The sequence below is a fragment of the Mustela lutreola genome, chromosome 3, assembly GCF_030435805.1.
Source record: "Mustela lutreola isolate mMusLut2 chromosome 3, mMusLut2.pri, whole genome shotgun sequence".
Classification (NCBI taxonomy): domain Eukaryota; kingdom Metazoa; phylum Chordata; class Mammalia; order Carnivora; family Mustelidae; genus Mustela; species Mustela lutreola.
Genome location: NC_081292.1, coordinates 142,919,019 through 142,938,880, shown reverse-complemented (window position 1 = coordinate 142,938,880; position 19,862 = coordinate 142,919,019). Strand labels below are relative to the sequence as shown.

Sequence of the window (19,862 nt, the reverse complement as noted above, 5' to 3'; positions counted from 1 at the left end):
TCCATATTCATTAGTTGTAGAGAAGTCTTACAGTACCCATTACAGGCCAAGGTCTGTGTCTGGGGATGAAGATACAGAAGTAACACAGACATGGTTCTTGTTCTTGGGGAACTTCTGTGATAACTAATATTTGATTTTAAAAAATAGATGGACATCACAATAGCTAATTTATTTGTACTTTTAAATATAAAATGCACTGCCATTTGTCTATGCAGGGATATTACTTCCTGTTTTACACAGAAGGGGCCAAAAGTCATAATCACAATTTGTGAAAAAGTTGCTTCCAAAGAGTAAAATAACACAATGGCTGCTTTCAGTAGGAATTAATTTGTGTTCTTTTCCTTTCTTTTAACTTAGTGTGTAATAAAATACTGGAATAGTTAAAAGACTCTAAGAAAAAGTTTTAAACAAAACAGATGGAAATGAATCCACTTTAAGTAGCAGAATTTAAAATCTTGCATTATAATAAAAAAGGTTAACATATAAGGTCAGTACCTGATGCTATGTGAGTGGAACTTGCTTCCAGAACCAACCCCAACCCCAGAAAATCCAGAACAGACACTCCACCTGGGCTGCACATTTGAATTTCTAAGGAACATTTAAGAAAAAAAACCCCAATACCTAGACTACACACCAGACTGACTATCAGAATCTCAGGGTAGGATCCAGGCATCAGCACCACTGAAGGATCCCAGAGGACTCGAAGTGTAGCCGAGTTAGACACTTATTTAGGAAGTCGCTGGATGGCATGAATATTTATGGAAAGGGCTCTGCCCTGCATGTGGAAATGCCTCATTTTGTTTCCACTGGTGATTCCAGTGCACCAGTAACAAGAGTTGAGAAGCTAGAGGCATCTTTGCGGTAAAGAGAGAGGGCAAGTTGTTAGCGTCACCTCTTAGAGTATAACCTGGTGAGTGACTGGCATGTTTGTGCCCCAGTTTCCTCCTCTGTAAAACAGGATCAATAATAGGAATCTCCTAGGTTTTTGTAAGGAGTAAAGGAGACTATTTGGAAGTGCTCCGTAATTATAATTACGCTTGTTTATATAAAATCCTAAGACGTTAAGGTAGGAAGGAAGCATAGAAATTTAGTTCTACTTCCTCATTTCACAGATGGGGAGACACAGTTCCTTTTAATTCTCACTGACTTTTTGTTTCACACTTCAATGCCTGTCATACCCCATGACTTACCAGTGGGTGTTCCAGCCCCTGCCTGCAAGCTTAAGTACCTTGAACGGACTATAAAATACTGTGAACCAAACTCTTGAATCTGAACTCCTTATCAACATAGGTCACTTTGTACAAGAGTGACCTGATTTCTGATAACCTGGGTCTTGGCTCCTTAATACAATGATGAATGTAGGTCGGGGCATGTGCACAAAGTCAGTGTGTAGGCGTCTTGAAACTGTATTCATTCTGGTTGTTGTTGTTCTTCCTGACACGGAAGAATGTAAAAGGAGCAGATTCTTTTTGAAAATGCTTTCTCAGTTCTTTATGCACACCATCAATTCTTTGTTTCCTTTAGTGGGAAGATGCCCTACAGTTTTGTTGCTTATTACCTTTATTGCTATGCAGAAGAGGAAATGCTCACAGAGCCCAGTTTGTGCTTGGGTTACCATCATGAAGATGAAAAATTAGAGCTTATGATTGGAAGAACAGCTTGAAAACTCCCATTCCTCCCTTCCACCTGTCCCAATGCACTGACTGGAAGACCCATTAAAGGCAAAAAACAAAAAAGGGCACCTTCCCCTGGGAAGACAGGTTTTATCTGACTACAAGGTGTCATCAAATGACACAAAGTACTGAAGTCCCAGGATACCTGCCTAATGGAGAAAGTGCCCTTGATTAGGAAGTCGCCATCAGCAGTGGCGAAGAGTAGGCTGGTCCCACAGTGACATGTCGAGAATGACCTGGGGGTCTCGTGAAGACACAGGGTCTGATGCAGGCAGTCTGCAGCAGAGCCTAAGAGTCAACATTTCCAACAAGCTCCAGGTGCCGCAAAGCTGTGGGTCCATGGCTTATACTGTGGGGAGCAAGAGGCTCTGGGGTCCATCTCTGTCCAAGTCACGTCTCTACCACTTCCTTCTTGTCTGACCTTGGACAAATAGGCTAACCCCTGACTTCCGGGAAAGATGGCAGAGGAGAAGGACCCTAGCTTCATCTTGTCCCACAGACACAACTAGCTACCAACCCACATCAGTGTGAGTAACCAAGAAAACAACCCAAAGACCGGCAGAACAGACTCCACTGGTAAATGTAGAGAATAGGCCACACTGAAGAGGGCAGGAAGGGTAGACACAATGTTGGCTGGGGCCGGGGCAGTGGGTGGGGGGGTGGGCAGCACTAACCGGACTTGCACTATGGTTTGCAGGAGAGAGGGAACCATGGGCATGGGGAAGGGAGGCAAACGGACTACCACACCAGAGAACCTGCACAGGGAAGACAATCCCTATAACATTTGGCTTTGAAAGTGAAAGGGGTCGAATTTAATGAGTTCTTAAGATCAGCAGGACTTAAAGCCCGGAATTTTAAAAAATCAGTGGTCTCCATTCTGGAAGATCCAGAGGGTGATAGGGACATGACAAAAAGTCTGTGGAGAAACAGAAAGAGGAACTGAAATATGTCTGAGATATAAGGGAGAGTTATTTACTAATTTCACAGGACGTGTCAGAAGGGCAGGTTTGCTGAGGAACTTCTCTAGTAACAAAGGAGCTGGAAGACACCACCCGAGGCCCCAGCATTAAGTTATGGCCCTCTGTGGGCAATGATGTGGCACCAACATTCACTACTTTACTGTTTACACCAAGCCCTGTGTTTGGGGGGTCCTGAGTCCTGGTGGCAGTGGTGGTGGGCCGAGCAGAAGCTCAAGGCACGGCTTATTAAAATTATGTGTCCTGCCCAGGTGTGCTCTGCGGATCTTCCCAGGCCAGCCCTGGTCCTGGCTTAGCGGGTCTCCTTTTGTAAGCTGACTGGTGCAAACTTTGTTAAAACTGCATGTCCCATCCCAGCTGGGGACAAAACACTGGCCACAACAAGCAAAGAGAGCCTCTGCAGACACCTGAACTGAAGGGAAAAGCACCCAGAACACAACAGCCGGGCACATGCAGTACACACAGGAGTTTTGGTACACGGGGCACACTGCACTGAAGGCACTACAGGACTTCTTCAGGCCATTACTTTCAAGCGGAGATGTAGCTGACTTTCCCAACACCACAGTGAGACAAAATGAGGAGACAGAGGAATATGTCCCAAAGAATAGGACCAAAGCACCAGAGACCTAAGCAACACAGATGTAAGTAATAAGTGTGATCGAGAATTTAAAGAGGACACTATATAATTATAAAGAGGACAATCCAACAAGAAGATATAACAGTTACAAGTATTTATGTACCCAAAATGGGAGCAACCAAACACATGAAGCAGTTAATAACACACACAAAGGAACTAATTGAGAGTAATACAATAATAACAGGGGACTTTAAAACCCCACTTACATCAATGGACAGATCATCCAAACAGAAAATCAACAAGGAAATAGTGCATCTGAATGACACACTGGACCAGAGGGATTTAACAGATATATACAGAACATACTATCCTAAGACAGCAGAATACACGTTCTTTTCAAGTACACACAGAACATTCTCCAGGACAGATCACATATTAGGCCACAAAACAACTCTCAACACATTCAAAAAGATCGAGGACATACCATGCATCTTTTCTGACCACAATGCTATGAAACTACAAATCAGCCACAAGAGAAAATCTGAAAATAGCACAAATACATGGAGGTTAAATAACACATTACTACACAATGAATGAATCAACCAGAAGTCAAAGAAGAAATAAAAAATTACATGTAGAGAAATGACAATGAAAATACAATGGTCCAAAATCTTTGGGATGCAGCAAAAGCAGTTCTAAAAAGGACATTTATAGCAATAGAGCCCTACCTCAGGAAGCAAAAAAAAAATCTCCAATAAACAACCTAACCTTATACATAAAGGAGCTAAAAAAAGGAAGACCAAACAAAACCCAAAGCTAGCAGAAGGAAGGAAACAATAAATATTAGAGCAGAAGTAAGTGAAATAGAAGCTAAAAAAAAAAAAAAAAAAAAAAAAAAAAAACAACCAACAGACAGATCAAGGGAACCAGGAGCTGGTTCTTTAAAAACACCAACAAAATTGATAAACCTCTAGCAAGACTCACCAAAAGAGAGAGAGAGAGGGGGGACTCAAACAAAATCACAAATGGAAGAGTAGAAGTAACAACTGACAACACAGAAATATAAAGGATTATAAGAGAATTATGACAAGACTATATGCCAACAAACTGGACAACCTGGAAGAAATGGATAAATTCCTAGAAACATATAACCCACCAAAACTGAAGCAGGTAAAATAGAAAATTTGAACAGATTGATGACCAGCAATGAAACTGAATCAATAATCAAAAACTTCTGCCCCACCAAAAAAAAGTCCAGGACTAGATGGCTTCACAAACAAATTCTACCAATATTTAAAGAAGAGCTAATACCTACTCTTTTCAAATTATTTCAAGTACTACAAGACAAAAGGAAACTTTCAAATTCATTCTATGAAGCCAGCATTACTTAAAATCAAACAAAAACAGCAAAAACAGGAGAACTATGGACAAATATCTCTGAACATAGGTGCAAAAATCCTCAACAAAATATTAGCAAACTGAATCCAATAATACATTTAAACAAATCATTTGCCAGGATCAAGTGGGATTTACTCCCAGGATGCAAGGGCTGTGCAATATTTTGTAAATCAATCAATGTGATACATCACATCAATAAGGGAAAGGGTAAAAACCATATGATCATTTCGGGGTGCCTAGGTGGCTTAGTGGGTTAAAGCCTCTGCCTTCAGCTCAGGTCATGATCCCAGGGTCCTGGGAATCCAGCCCCACATCACACACTCTGCTCAGTAGGGAGCCTGCTTCCTCCTCTCTCTCTCTGCCTACTTGTGATCTCTGTCTGTCAAATAAATAAAATCTTAAAAAACAAAACAAAAACATATGATCATTTCAATAGATGCAGAAAAATTATTTGACAAAGTATTAGATCCATTCATGATAAAAACTGCCAAAAAAGGAGATTTAGAGGGAACATACCTCAACAGAATAAAGGTCTTATATGAAAAACCCACAGCGAACATCAAACTCATGGGAAAAATCTGAGAGCTTTTCCTCTAAGGTCTGGAAGAAGCCAAGGATGTCCACTCTCACCATTTTTATTCAACATAACACCAGAAGTTCTAGCAGCAATCAGACAACAAAAAGAAATAAAAGGCTCCAAATTGGTAAGGAATAAGTAAAACTTTCACTATTTGCAGATGACATAAGACCACAGAAAACCCCAAAGACTCCACTAAAAAACTAGAACTGATTAATGAATTCAGTAAAGTCACAGGATACAAAATCAATGTACAGAACTCCATTGCATTTCTACACATTAATAATGAAGCAGCAGAAAGATAAATTAAGAAAACAATCCCATCTACAACTGAAACTAAAATAATAAAATACCTAGGGATAAACCTAAATAGAGAGGAGAGAGACCTGTCCTCTGTAAACTACAAAACATTGATAAAAGAAATAGAAGATGACACAAAGAAATGGAAAGACATTCTGTGTTCATGGAATTGAAGAACAAATATCGTTAGAGTGTCTATACTATCCAAAGCAATCTGCAGATTTAATGCAATCCCTATCAGAATACCAACGGCATTTTTCACAGAGCCAGAACAAACAATCCTAAACTTTGTATGGACCCACAAAAGACTGAGAAGAGCCAAAGCCACTCTGAAAAAGAACAAAACTGGAGGTATCCCAACTCCAGATTTCAAGATATACTGCAAAGATATAGTAATAAAAACAGTACGGTATTGGCATAAAAATAGACACATAGACCGATGAAACGGAATAGAGAGCCCAGAAATAAACACATGATTATAGGGCCAATTAATCTTTGACAAAAGAGGCAAGAATACACAACAGGAGAGTCTCTGCAACAAATGGCATTGGGAAAACTGGACAGCTACATGTGGAAGAATGGACTGGACCACTTCTTTACAACATACACAAAAGTAAACTCAAAATGGATTAGGGACTTATATGTGAGATCTGAAACCATAAAACTCCTAGAAGAAAGGGCAGTAACTTCTCTGACATTGACCATAGCAATATCTCCTGAGGCAAGGGAAACATAAGCCAAAGTAAACTGTCAGGACTACATCAAAATAAAAAGCTTCTGTACAAAAAAGGAACCATCAACAAAACTAAAAGACAACCTACTGAATGGCAGAAGGTATCTGCAAATGACATATCTGATAAAGGGTTAATATCCAAAATATGTAAAGAACTTATACAGCTCAGGACACCTAGGTGGTTGAGTTGGGTGTCCGACTCTTGATTTCAGCTTGAATTATGATCTTGGCGTCATGGGATTGAGCTCTATATTGGGCTCCAGATTGAATGTGGGGCCTGCTTAAGATTCTCTCTCCCTCTCTGCTCTCCCTCACCCCCACTCGCATGCATTCTAAAAGAAAAAAAAAAAAAAAAAGAACTCATACAACTGAACACCAAATAATCCGATTAAAAATGGAAAAATGCGCAGAAGGCATGAACAGACTTTTCTCCAAAGACGACATCCAGATGGCCAATAGACACATGAAAAGATGCTCAACATCACTCACCATCAGGGAAATGCAAATCAAAACCACAATGAGATGTCACTTCATACCTGTCAAAATGGTTTAAATTAAAAACTGAAGAAACAGTAAGTGTTGACGAGGATGTAGAGAAAAAGGAATCCTCAAGCCCTGTTGATGGGAATGCAAATTGGTGCAGCCATAGTGGAAAACAGCATAAAGGTTCTGCAAAAAGTTAAAAATAGAGCTACCATATGATCCAGTAATCACACCACTGAGTTTTTAACAAAGAATATGAAAACACTAACTCATATATATAAAACCCCATGTTTAAGGGATAAATGAAACCCTATGTTTATTGCAGCAGTACTTACAATAGGCAAACTTTGGAAACAGCCCAAGTGTCCATCAATAGATGAATGGGTGAAGAAGATGTGGGATATATACATAGATGCACAAACATAATACAATGCAATACTATTCAGCCACAAAAAAGAGTGAAATCTTGCCATTTGCAACAATACAAATGGATCTAGAGTATAATGCTAAGTGAAATAAACCAGTCAGAAAAAGACAAATCCGTATGATTTCACTCATATGTGTAATTTAAGAAACAAATGAATAAAAGGAAAACAAAAGAGAAAAACCAGAAAACAGACTTTTAACTACAGACTACAAACAGATGGTCACTTACCAGAGGCGGGGTCGGGGAGACAGGTGAAACAGAAGAAGTGCATTAAGAGTACACTTACTTGATTAGCACTAAGTAATATATGGAATTGTTGAATCATTATATTGCACACCTGAAACTAATATAACCCTCTATGTTAACTACACTGGAATTGAAATTTTTAAAGATATGTTGCCCCTAATTGCTTACTTTCTTCATCTATAAAACGGCATATGGAATAACCAGGGCCCTACGAAAAACACTCCACCCTACTCACCTGTACACGACTTCCAACACCATAACAGCCTCAGACATGTGGATCAAGAGCAAATCGGGCCCATTTTCATCTTTGCTATAGCTTAGTATGCAGTGTTCATGGTCTTGAAAGGCTACATGACTCTGGTCTTAGGCCCCTCTTGTTGTCATGCCTTCAAGACACTTGCAAAACCCCATTGTAGTGAACACCATTAGCAGTGAATGAGGAACACTACGCCAGTTCTTGCAGATGACCCACAGAAACAGGGATATGTTGGTCTGGTTTTAGTGACTTCTCTAAATCCGTAACAAAACAGAAAGATTGAAACAAGGTTCAGGCTGACTCTAAGAGCTTTTGCTTTTTGCATTTCGACATTTCCTTTCCTTTTCCAAGCAGCAACTGTTCTTCAGTTTTCCTCTGCCTATTCCCAACACAATCCAACCACTCCTGCCAGAAACCCAGCAAAAGTAAAGAAAATGTCCAAGCCTCTGCGACAGATAACTGTGGACTAGCCTGCTCAACCTCTATTCGATCCATCTAGTTGGAAAGGCTGGGAAGCTAAAAAGACATTTCTAGACACCCTCACAGCTAGGGTTTTGCATGTGAGTTAGAGTCTATGAATACATACCTTCATTTGAGATCTGAAAGGTAAACTTCCAGGGGTAGGTCTACTAACAAGCACACTGGTGGAGACTGAAGTCTCTGTGTTTGGAGTCTTCTAGCTTTCTGAGTATCACGGCAGGGTTAACTGGTGGTGGCCTCTTCATTCCACACCTTGGACTGCAGCTATAAAATATACATCTTTACCTCAATTTCCATTGACTTCCCCAGAGCTTCTCAGGTGGGTCATTATTCTAGAAATATCCTCAGAGGTCTAGCCTAGGACTCACCTTAGTCTCTTGTATATATGTAATCTCGCCAATTAAATCCCTTCATGCTAATAATAGTTAGAGTGGTTTCTATTTTATGCACTGAACTCTGATCGATATGGCCACTCACCCAAAGAAAATGCTGAAAGGTCTAGGAAATTGAAACAGAAAATAGGTAAAGAGATGTGGCTGCCTTTTTCTAGCTAATGGCTGGATTCAGAATACTTTTACTGCTTTGAAGACCAACTTGATCCTCTAAGATTTATGTCCAATCAACTCATATCAAGGTTGATCTAAATTCCTCTGTGTTCTAAATCTCCTCTAAGAGAGAGTGGAAATGAGCATGTGCATTACCTGACTTAAAAAAGAAACATCAGGAGGGACGCCTGGGTGGCTCAGTTGGTTAAGCAGCTGCCTTCGGCTCAGGTCATGATCCCAGCGTCCTGGGATCGAGTCCCACATCGGGCTCCTTGCTCCGCAGGGAGCCTGCTTCTCCCTCTGACTCTGCCTTCCACTCTGTCTGCCTGTGCTCGCTCTCACTCTCTCTCTCTTACAAATAAATAAATAAAATCTTAAAAAAAAAAAAAAAAAAGAAACATCAGGAAATGAGAGGAATACAAAGAGAGAAGAGTACAGAGAATCATCATTCCTTAAATGTGTCAGAATGTCGTATTTCATGGACTGAATATATTCATTAAATCCCAATAACAAATTCTAGCAAAAATGAAAAAAGTCTTCAGTAAGAAATTTGTAAGTATAAACACAATGTAAGAAAACATATTTCCAGTCTGCAGGACATGGGTACAGATGATCAATGTGTGTTTTCACCTGCCCACTGTCCTTTCTTTGAGTGAAAGAATCTACTGTATCCTCTGGAAACTCTTCCCTTTCCTAAATTAATCCAAGAGGGAGCGAGGGAGGGATGGTGTGTGCCTGTGTGCGTTATGTGTATGTACCACATCTCCAGATGTATTCCCAATGTCCAGGGAGGGTAATGTGGCCCATGCCTGGCCAGAGTCCAATCCTGGTGCTTCTCTAGGGCAATTAAGGAAAGAGGTGCTCATTAGGGAGATTTTGCACATCTAGGACTGCTGAAGGCTGGTGCTACTTTGTCCATCTCTGGCATTACAAGGATAGAGTCAGCCTTGTGAAGACAACATCAACAACAACAACAAAAAACAGAACTGAGGGAAGCCTGGGTGGCTCCCTGCTTAGTGGGGAAACTGTCCTTCTCCCTGCTCATGGGCGCGCTCTCTCTCTCTCCCTCTCATTCTCTCTCTCTCAAATGAATAAATAAAATCTTTTTTTTTTTTTTTTAACATTTTATTTATTTTTTTGACAGAGAGAGATCACAAGTAGACGGAGAGGCAGGCGGAAAGAGGGAGAGGAGGCAGGCTCCCTGCAGAGCAGAGAGCCCGATGCGGGACTCGATCCCAGGAGCCTGAGATCATGACCTGAGCCGAAGGCAGCGGCTTAACCCACTGAGCCACCCAGGCGCCCGAATAAATAAAATCTTAAAAAAAAAATCAGAGCTGAAATATGGGGAGAAACAGAGAGGAGGTGGAGGGTAGGGCACACTCCATACTTTGGTTCCAGCTGAAGAATTTTTAACTGACTTGAAACAAAACAGTCTCTTTTTATTTAAGTAAGTTTGAACTGGCTTTTCTGTACCTGAATCTGTAAGATCTTGCCTGATACCTGTCAACTCTATGACATCACTGAAAGGATTATTTCAAGTAGATAAATGGGGCGCCTGGGTGGCTCAGTCGGTTAAGTGTCTGCCTTCAGCTCAGGTCATGATTCCAGCATCCTGGGATTGAGCCCCATATGGGCTCCCCACTTAGTGGGGAGTCTGTTTCTCCTTCTCCCTCTGCCCCTTCTCTCCTGCTTGTGTGTGCTTTCTCTGCTCTGCTCTTCTCTCAAGTCAACCAATCAATCAATTATTAAAAAAAAAAAAAGTAGAAAAATATTTGGTTATTTTGAATTTCCTTTCCTTACATGGTTTACCCAGTGGGCTTCCCACCTTTCCCCTTAGCTTGAGCTGCACTCTGTCTCCTGCTCACACAAAAAAATGTCAATTATCATATAAGAGTTTTCTCAATTTCTTGCATAGATTTCAGCCTTGGTCTAACTTACTTTAACAAATATGTTCTCTCCACTAAGCTATGCAGCCTTGGCATTCTCCTATGTAAAACAACCACCACCACCACCACCACCACCACCCAACCCAACCCTATTTCACTGGTTAGTGCCTGTATCACAGGGAGTGCTAAGTAAGAGAAATAGCCATAATCACTGGAGACAGTGAGCAGCTTAGCCAAGGTTACATAATTAGCAAGTGGAGATGTCTTGATTCCAAAACTGCCCATCCCCATCAGAGACATGCTCCTCCTCCCATTGGAGGCAACCCTTCAATCCTTGAGGACCCTATTAGGTACTTAACCTCTCCTTCTTCTTTATCCACAGCTTGCTTCATTGGTCCCTCACCTCTAGCATTTAGACATACTCAAAACTATCCCTCTGTAAAATACACAAAGAAACACATTCAACTCCATGATCCTTCTCAATGACTTTATTTATAGTTATCTTTTGCTTCCCCACTACTGTTCTCATGAAACCACTCATTCCAAAGCCATCAACAACATTTTGATTAAGTCTAAAGCACACTTCTCAGTTCTCATCTTACCTAACTGCTGGGGAATATCTAACAGCATTGAATGCCCCCTCATTTTTTAGAGCACTCTTCCTTTGGCTCCTACAATTGGTCATCCCTTAAATGCTATTGCTTTGGAGGACTATGTCTGGTTTCATACACTCTCCCGGTGATCTCAATAACTCCAATGATCATTTTCATTACAAAGAGTGAGTTGTCTCTGTAGGAGCTAGTATCAGGCCTCCCCCAAATGGACCACTTTGGCACACAGCTTATGCCTAGCTGATAACCATCAAAGCCCAAAAAACTCATGAAGAAACTCTGACCCTATGACTCCCCCAACAACTGCCGAAATTTAGATGGAGGACCTGCTCCAAGAAGAGAGCTGCAATCATAGATAACTACATTATAATATGAACTAAGACAGGATATAGGAAGGAATCAGAAGGCCTATCTGATCAAAGCTCTCCCTATGGTTGTTTCTGAATGGTCCAGAAAACAATTGTTTAGTGAGCATTAACTTTTCATCCTCCTGTGAACTGCATTCCTTCCCTTTGAAGTCCCAGACCCTTCCCCTTCTCCTTAGTTCACAATGACATATATAACTTATTGTACCTGACTTCAGACTCTCACATCAATGTGGATCCTCTGTACATACAAAATTACAGTTAATTTTCAGTTAATCTGTTTCACATCAATTTATTGCCTAGTTCAGTTACAAGAACCTTGAAGGGCAGAACAGCATTTCTTCCTCCCCTGCACAGTCAGCAGGACACTTTAACTTTCTGGACAACTGCTTGCCCTAGTATTGCTACAGCTGAGATCCTTGGGCATCTGACATACAGCCAGCAGAAAGTAAGTTTTCTTACCATGTCAGCCTCCCAGAATTTCTGTCTACAGAGTTCAAATGAATAAAAGTGGTGACAGTCCTTTTTTTTTTTTTTTTTTTTTTTTTCTAAATTTAGATTAGCAGGAGAAAATACTTGTAGAACTAGTTCCTTGGGCTTAGCAACTCTTACTAAGTTTGGTAGAGTACTCTTGGTTTTATTAATCCATTTCCTCCCAGAGATGGTCTTGTTTTTATCTATCTGTTGTGCTGTTTGTCATAAAGAGGAAAAAAAAAAAACATACGGTAAGAATGCAAGCATAGTCCCTACATTAAGTTTGCTGTTCCAGTTAAACTCACAGACTGGTGAGTTCATGATTCTTGCTGGGCTGGCATCTGTTTAGATAAACCTTGTTGTAGGTTAATGGACACATGAAGGGAAGGCTGTTGCTAAGGGATATCTTGGAAACCAAAGCCACAAAATAGGTGGGCATGGGTCACACAATTAGAAGCTGTTAGAATGCAGGGCATCCTAACTCAAAGACTCCTGTGTTAGGATATGTTGGTCACAGGATGGGTTAGATTGATACTAGGTCACGAGTCAACCTCGAGTAAACTTGCCATGCAACAAGACACACTGCAAAACACCAAACAAGCCCCAACTCCATGGCACATCCCTCCTAATATTAGTTTGGCTCCAAAGATCCATGGCTTAGCTAAAGCTGTTGATGTAAACAGAAGAAAAATCATGAGATCTCCTTTCATCTTAAACGTCCTGAGAGCTTGGCATAAGCTCTGAAGGATGCTTGTACCTGTGTGCTTCTGGTGGACAACTGGATAGGCTGCGGGTCCAAATGTAAGGAATTAAACAAAAATTTGGGTGAAGTTTTGGCTTGGTAAGTCATCCCATTCTGTTCAAAGCAGGGAAAATACATACGATTCCTTGTGTTCTGACACAGCTGCTTTACAGAGTCCCTCATCGCTCTTGTCTGACTGTGCCAGTTCTCAGGAACATTGGTCATAAGAGGTCCAAGACCATAAGGAACCTTTGTTGTCTCAACCTTCACTGCTTGTTAGTGTTGAAAAGTCCCATTCCAGTAGCACCTGCCTGTGATATAGGCAAATCTGTGGCTGGGGGTACCTCAAGTGTTTGTGTGAGACCAGGGACACTATTTCCACTACACCATCCTTACTGCCTGTGCAATGAAGGCCTTTGCTTTCTTAGGAACTTTTGGATCATGGGGGCTGCATCACCTATGCCCTCTCTAGGGACACCTCTTGTATCTTTGGTTAAGCCATTAAAAGTCTTACTGGTTTGAATCACTATTAATAGATCTTACTTACCAATGGCCAGAGGGTGGATCCTTTAAATTGGCTACATTTGAAAGAAAACAAATTGTTTATGGAGAGCTCTTGATTGTCTTATTAGTATAATGGCTAGCCTTGGATGACTCCCTTTCAAGATGAAAGAACAGAAATTGCACTTAAGACAAAAATTAACGGCACAACTAAGAAAAGCAGTAAAGGGAAACTTAACTAAAACAGACTTAGGAGAATAGAAGGGGAGTCTGGGAGGGGGAATAGTACTACTCAACGTCAATTACAGGAAGACTTGTCAATTACAGACTGTGACAGAGGGACCATCAAAGAAAAGAATCATCCATGGCAGATCCCGACAGGGAAAGACATACATTGCATTTTCCTTTTTTGGGAGGAGGGGGGTTCATTTCATTTTATTTTATTATTAAAAACTAAACATGTGGAACACAGATAATTTGATTCTGCATGAGGGAGGCTTCCTTTGACTCCTACATCTGAGGAATTTAATGAGGGGAAAACACAGAGAGAAATATATACATAGCTATTTGGTATATTTGGGAAGGTTGAAAGCAAAGTTTTATTTCAAAGGATTATTAGGGTAACCTCTCTGCACAAGTTATAACCACTAATGCTGCCTGGATTGTTATATTGTGGGCTTTTTAAAGAATTGGGAGGTGGGTGGGTGATTCTAAGATTTTTGTTTTTGTTTTCCAATTACTTTTAATCCACTGAGCCACCCAGGTGCCCTCCAATTACTTTTAAAAGGAGGAGTCGAGTGATGGGTAAAGCCAAACTTTTAAATATCCTTCTTGGGATGGTCAGAATTGAATTTCAAACCTTAATATACTCCAAGGGACCATAACACAGGCTGGAAAATAATTACTTTCCAAGCTCCAGAGTTCCTCTGCCCCCTCTCGGCACTGTCCCAGGCTCATCTGGTCCCCACACAGGGCATGCTGAACCATGTCACTCTCCTCGGACCCTGCCTCTGTCTGTGCTATGAGGGGGGCAGGTTCCTCAGGGTAAACTCCTATTGATCCTTCTAAGACTGCTACTAGCGACTTGTTTTTAAAAAAAGGTGATTTTTTCCATTTCATATATATCTTTTTATGTTATGTTAGTCACCATATAGTACATCATTAGTTTTTGATGTAGTGTTCCGTGATTCATTGTTTGCATATAACACCCAGTGCTCCATGTAATATGTTCCCTCCTTAATACCCTTCACCTGGCTCACCCATCCTTCCATTCCCCCCTTCTAAAACCCTCCATTTGTTTCCTGGAGTCCACAGTCTCTCATGGTTTGTCTCCCACTCCTATTTCTCCCCCTTCATTTTGCCCTTCCTTCTCCTAATGTCCTCCATGCTATTCCTTATATTCCACAAATAAGTGAAACCATATGATAATTGACTTGCTCTGTTTGACTTATTTCACTTAGCACAAACTCTACCAGTACCATCCATGTTGATGTTGATACAAAAGTTGGGTATTCATCCTTTCTAATGGCTGAGTAATATTCCCTTGTGTATATGGACCCCATCTTCTTTATCCATTTGTCTGTTGAAGGGTTTCTTGGCCCTTTCCACAGTTTGGCTATTCTGGACATTGCTGCTATGAACATTGGGGTGCATATGGCCCTTCTTTTCACTATATCTGTATCCTGGGGTAAATACCCAGTAATGCAATTGCTAGGTCATAGGGTAGTTCTATTTTCAATTTTTTGAGGAACCTCCACACTGTTTTGAAAAGTGGCTGCACATGCTCAGACCACAATGTTTTGAAACTAGAACTCAATCACAAGAAAAAGTTTGGAAGACATTCAAAAACCCTTGGAAGCTAAAGACCATCCTGCTCAAGAATGTTTGGGTCAATCAGGAAATCAAAGAAGAACTTAATCAATTCATGGAAACCAATGAGAATGAAGACACATTGATCCAAAATTTATGGGATACAGCAAAGGTGGTCCTAAGGGGGAAATACATAGCCATCCAAGTGTCACTCAAAATAAACCAGAAAAATCCTGAATACACAAACTATCTTTACACCTTAAAAATCTGGAGAATCAACAATAAATTAAGCCTAACCCACACACAAGAAGGGAAATAATTAAGATTAGAGCAGAGACCAATGAATTAAAAACCAGTAATACAGCAGAATACATGAACGAAACTAGAAGTTGGTTCTTTGAAAAGAATTAATAAGATCAATAAACCACTGGTTAGACTTATCCAAAAGAAAAGAGAAAGGACCCAAATTAATAAAATTACGAATGAAAGGGGAGAGATTATGGCTAACATCAAGGAAATAAATACACTTATCAGAAATTAACATCAACAACTATATGCCAATAAATTAAGCAACCTGGAAGAAATGGATGCATTCCTGGAAACCTATAAACTACCAAGACTGAAAGAGGAAGAAATAGGCCTAAATAGATCCATAACCAGTAACGACATTGAAGCAGTGATCAAAAACCTCCCAAAAAACAAAGAGTCCAAGGTCTGATGGATTCCCTGGGGAATCCTATCAAACATTCAAAGAAGAAATAATATCTATTCTCCTGAAGCTGTTTCAAAAAAAGAAAGAAGGAAAACTTCCAGACTCTTTCTATGAGGCCAGCATAACCTTGATTGCAAAACCAGGCAAAGACCCCATCAAAAAGGAGAATTTCAGGGGCGCCTGGGTAGCTCAGTGGGTTAAAGCCTCTGCCTTCGGGTTGGGTCATGATCTGGTCATGATCTGGGTCCTGGGATTGAGCCCTGCATCTGGCTCTCTGCTTGGCGGGGAGCCTGCTTCCTCCTCTCTCTCTGCCTGCTTCTCTGCCTACTTGTGATCTCTGTCAAATAAATAAATAAAATCTTTTAAAAAAAAGAAGAATTTCAGACTAATATCCCTGATGAATACGGATGCCAAAAATGTCACCAAGATCCTAGTAAATAGAACCCAACAGAACATTAAAAGGATTATCTATCACGACCCCATACATACATAGGGATGCAAGGATAGTTCAACATTCACAAATCAATCAATGTGATAGAACACATAAATAAGGGAAGAGAGAAGAAGCACATGGTCCTCTCAACTGATGCAGAAAACGCATCTGACAAAATACAGCATCCTTTCCTGATTAAAACTCTTCAGAATATAGGGATAGAGGAAACATTCCTCAACTTCATAAAATCCATCTATGAAAAACACACAGCGAATATCATTGTCAGTGAGGGAAAATCTGAGAGCCTTTCCACTGAGATCAGGAACACAAGAATGCCCACTCTCGCCACTGTTGTTCAACATAGTACTACAAGTCCCAGCAATAGCAATTAGAGAGCAAAAAGAAATAAAAGGCATTCAAACTGGCAAAGAAGTCAAACTCTCTCTTCACAGATGACACAATACTCTATATGGAAAACCCAGAAGACTCCATCCCCAAATCTCTAGAACTCATACAGCAATTCAGTGATGTGGCAGGATACAAAAATCAATGCACAGAAATCAGTTATTTCCTTATACACTACTAGCAATGTAACCATAGGAAGATAAATTAGAGAATCGATTCCATTTACAATAGTACTAAAAACCGTAAGATACCTTGGAATAAGCCTAACTTAAGAGGTAAAGGATCTGTACTTGAGGAACTACAGAACACTCATGAAAGAAATTGAAGAAGACACAAAACGATGGAAAACCATTCCACGCCTATGGATTGGAAGAATAAACATTGTTAAAATGTCTATGCTGCCCAGAGCAATCTATACTTTCAATGCCATCCCAATCAAAATACCACTGGCATTTTTCAAAATGCTGGAACAAACAATGCTAAAATTTGTATAGAACCAGAAGAGACACCAAATTGCCAAGGAAATTGTAAGGGCCTATTTAGCCAGAGAGGCCCCACCTCGGTTGAACAGCCATTTTGTTGTTAATGCAGTAAAACTTAAACTGACCCTCCACCCTGAAATTACTTAAAAGCAAGTCCCGGAAACCAGTCTCAGGGGGAGATAACAGCCCGAATGCAGGGATGGGTCAGGTCAGGTGGAGACATCCAATCAGTGGAGTATGCATATTGTCTCCCTAGCTACCAAGGAGTGTAGGCCCCACCTTTTGGGCACCTTTTGGGAGCCAATTCTGACTAAGGTGATAGGCTACTTGAAATAGCTACTATGGGGTCAATTGTAGTTCAACTGGCCACCCGTGTGTGACCTAGCACGACTGTGCAGCTTTCTCTGTGTGTTGCAATCTCATTGGCCACCTGTGTGTGGCCAGGCTCAACTACAGGACCAATACGCCCAGTACGCTATCAGGAACTGAACCTGGAGACGGAGTCCACGTCCCTTATTGGAAATCCCCCCAAACAATACATAAATACCATGCTATAACCAGATTGGGGGTCCAAGTCCCTGCTCTGTTGTGCTGGGTATACTTGGACCCAAGCTTGAGCTTGCTGAATAAACCCTGGTGTGATTCCATTGGTTTTGGCTCCTTGGTGGTCTCTTGGACACAAAACTTGGGCACAACAGAAATGTTGAAAAAGAAAAACAAAGCTGGGGGCATCACATTGTCTGATTTCAAGCTATCTTACAAGGCTGTGATCACCAACAGTATGGTACTGGCACAAAAACAGACACCTAGATCAATGGAACAGAATAGAGAGCCCAGAAATAGACCCTCAACTCTAAGGTCAAATAATCTTCAACAAAGCAGGAAAAAATATCCAATGGAGAAAAGACAGTTTCTTCAATAAATGGTGCTTGGAGAATTGGACAGCTATGTATAGAAGAATGATACTTGACTATTCTCTTACACCATACACAAAGATAAACTCAAAATGATTAAAGACCTCAAAGTGAGACAGGAATCCACCAAAATCCTAGAGAACACAGGCAGTAATCTCTCAGACAACAACCACAGAAGCTTCTTTCAAGACAGGTCTCCAAAGGTAAGGGAAACAAAAGCGATAAAAAGAAGATCAAAATCTTCTGCACAGCAAAGGAAACACTTAACAAAACAAAGAGGCAACCTAAGGAATGCGAGAAGATATTTGCAAATGACACCACAGACAAAGGGCTGATATCCAAGATCTATAAAGAACTCCTCACACTCAATGCCCCAAAACCAAATAATCAAGTCCAAAAATGGGCAGAATATATCACATTTCCCATGAGAAATTGACCACTTCAGCAATTCAGCCAATGAGAATCGGTCATCTCTCTTAACTCTCACTCTTCTCTGAGAGGCTTTCAGTCAGAACAACCCCTCCCAACCTCCTCCCTCTTCTCCATAAAAACAGCATTCCTTTCCTTTGTTTGTTAGACTTGCTTATGGTTTTGCCATAGCTTTTTTGGAAATGCAATTCTTATTTCTGACTAAACCCGTTCTGCTGGTAAAGTAACTGACAGCTTTCTTTTCAAGGTTAACATTACTTGGTGATCAGAAGTGCGATCCAGAGAAGATCCCCTGACAACTTTAAAGCTGATAAGCTAATAGGTGCGGATACCCACAGAGCCAACTGGGTCCACTGCTTTGTCACTGGCCATAGGGTTTAGGGGTAATTTTCTTCTAGATTTCAGGCTCCACTCTCCGTGTTTGAGCTCTCCAGGCTTTATATGGAACCTGTTTTCAGACTTTGTTCTTTCTGAGAGTACTCCTTGGGCCTTCAGTCTAATCCCTTTTCAGAACCAGACTGTACCCCTTGGAACTGTGCCAGTGTTTGGTCTGGTTCCTCTTTTGGGACTGGACTGTTCTTGTTGGAACTGTGCCTGTCAGAATTACGATGGTCTTTTAATCTGACTCCTTTTAGGAATCAGACTATTCCTATTGGAAATGTGCCTGTTGGAATTAAGCTAGCTTTTGATCCAATTCCTTTCTGGAACTGGACCGTTCCTTGTAAAAAATGTGCTAGCCTTTGGTCCAACTCCTATTTGGAACCAAACTGCTCCTATTGCAACTATGCTAGCCTTTGGTCCAATTCTTTTCTGGAACCAGACTGTTCCTACGGGAACTCTGCTGGTCTTTGCTCTGACTCCTTTTTGGAACTGGACCAATCCTACTGGAACTGTGCTGGCCTTTGGTCCACTTTTTGAAATTGGGCCGTTTTACTGGAACTGTACTGGTCTTTGGTCCAATTCCTTTTGTAATGAGGCTGTGACTGTTGAAATTGTATTGTCTAGGAATTTTTCTTCTTACCCTAGAGAAAAACCTCTAAGAAATGGGATCCCAGCCATCAAAATGTGTTTAGGGTGCCCCCCTCACTGGACCCTGATTGCATGTTTAAAGACCAGGATCCCTCCTCACAACCATTTCTAACTAAATGGATGAATTTAACCAAAAGTATTTGAGAGCTTCAATGGCTATTGTGGGGAACTTTCAATCTCCCCAAACTTGTTTTTTCAAAGTTAGAAAGCCAGAGCTCCTAAAAACACAAAACAAAATGGGATGCATATTTTAATTGGTACCTTAGGCTTCCAAATGTTTTCAGGATTCTCCTGCAAAATACTATTTATACAAGAAGAAGTTAAATGGCTTCCGAGGCCTTTTTTTTTTTTTTTTTTAAACCTCCCTCGTCTTCTCTGCAGACATGTGGCCTCTTGCT

The 19,862-nt window shown here is 40.8% G+C and overlaps 1 long non-coding RNA gene across 2 annotated transcripts in view; it reads right to left on the bottom strand.

Annotated features, from left to right (window-relative positions):
* LOC131827094 (uncharacterized) overlaps positions 1–19,862 on the bottom strand; it is a 95,452-nt gene that overhangs the window by 20,118 nt on the left and 55,472 nt on the right. The window contains exon 2 of one of the 2 annotated variants that reach the window (XR_009351889.1): positions 8,230–8,391. This is a non-coding gene — a long non-coding RNA (uncharacterized LOC131827094). The remainder of the gene's footprint in view (positions 1–8,229; positions 8,392–19,862) is intronic. The other variant, XR_009351888.1, reaches the window with a different exon arrangement.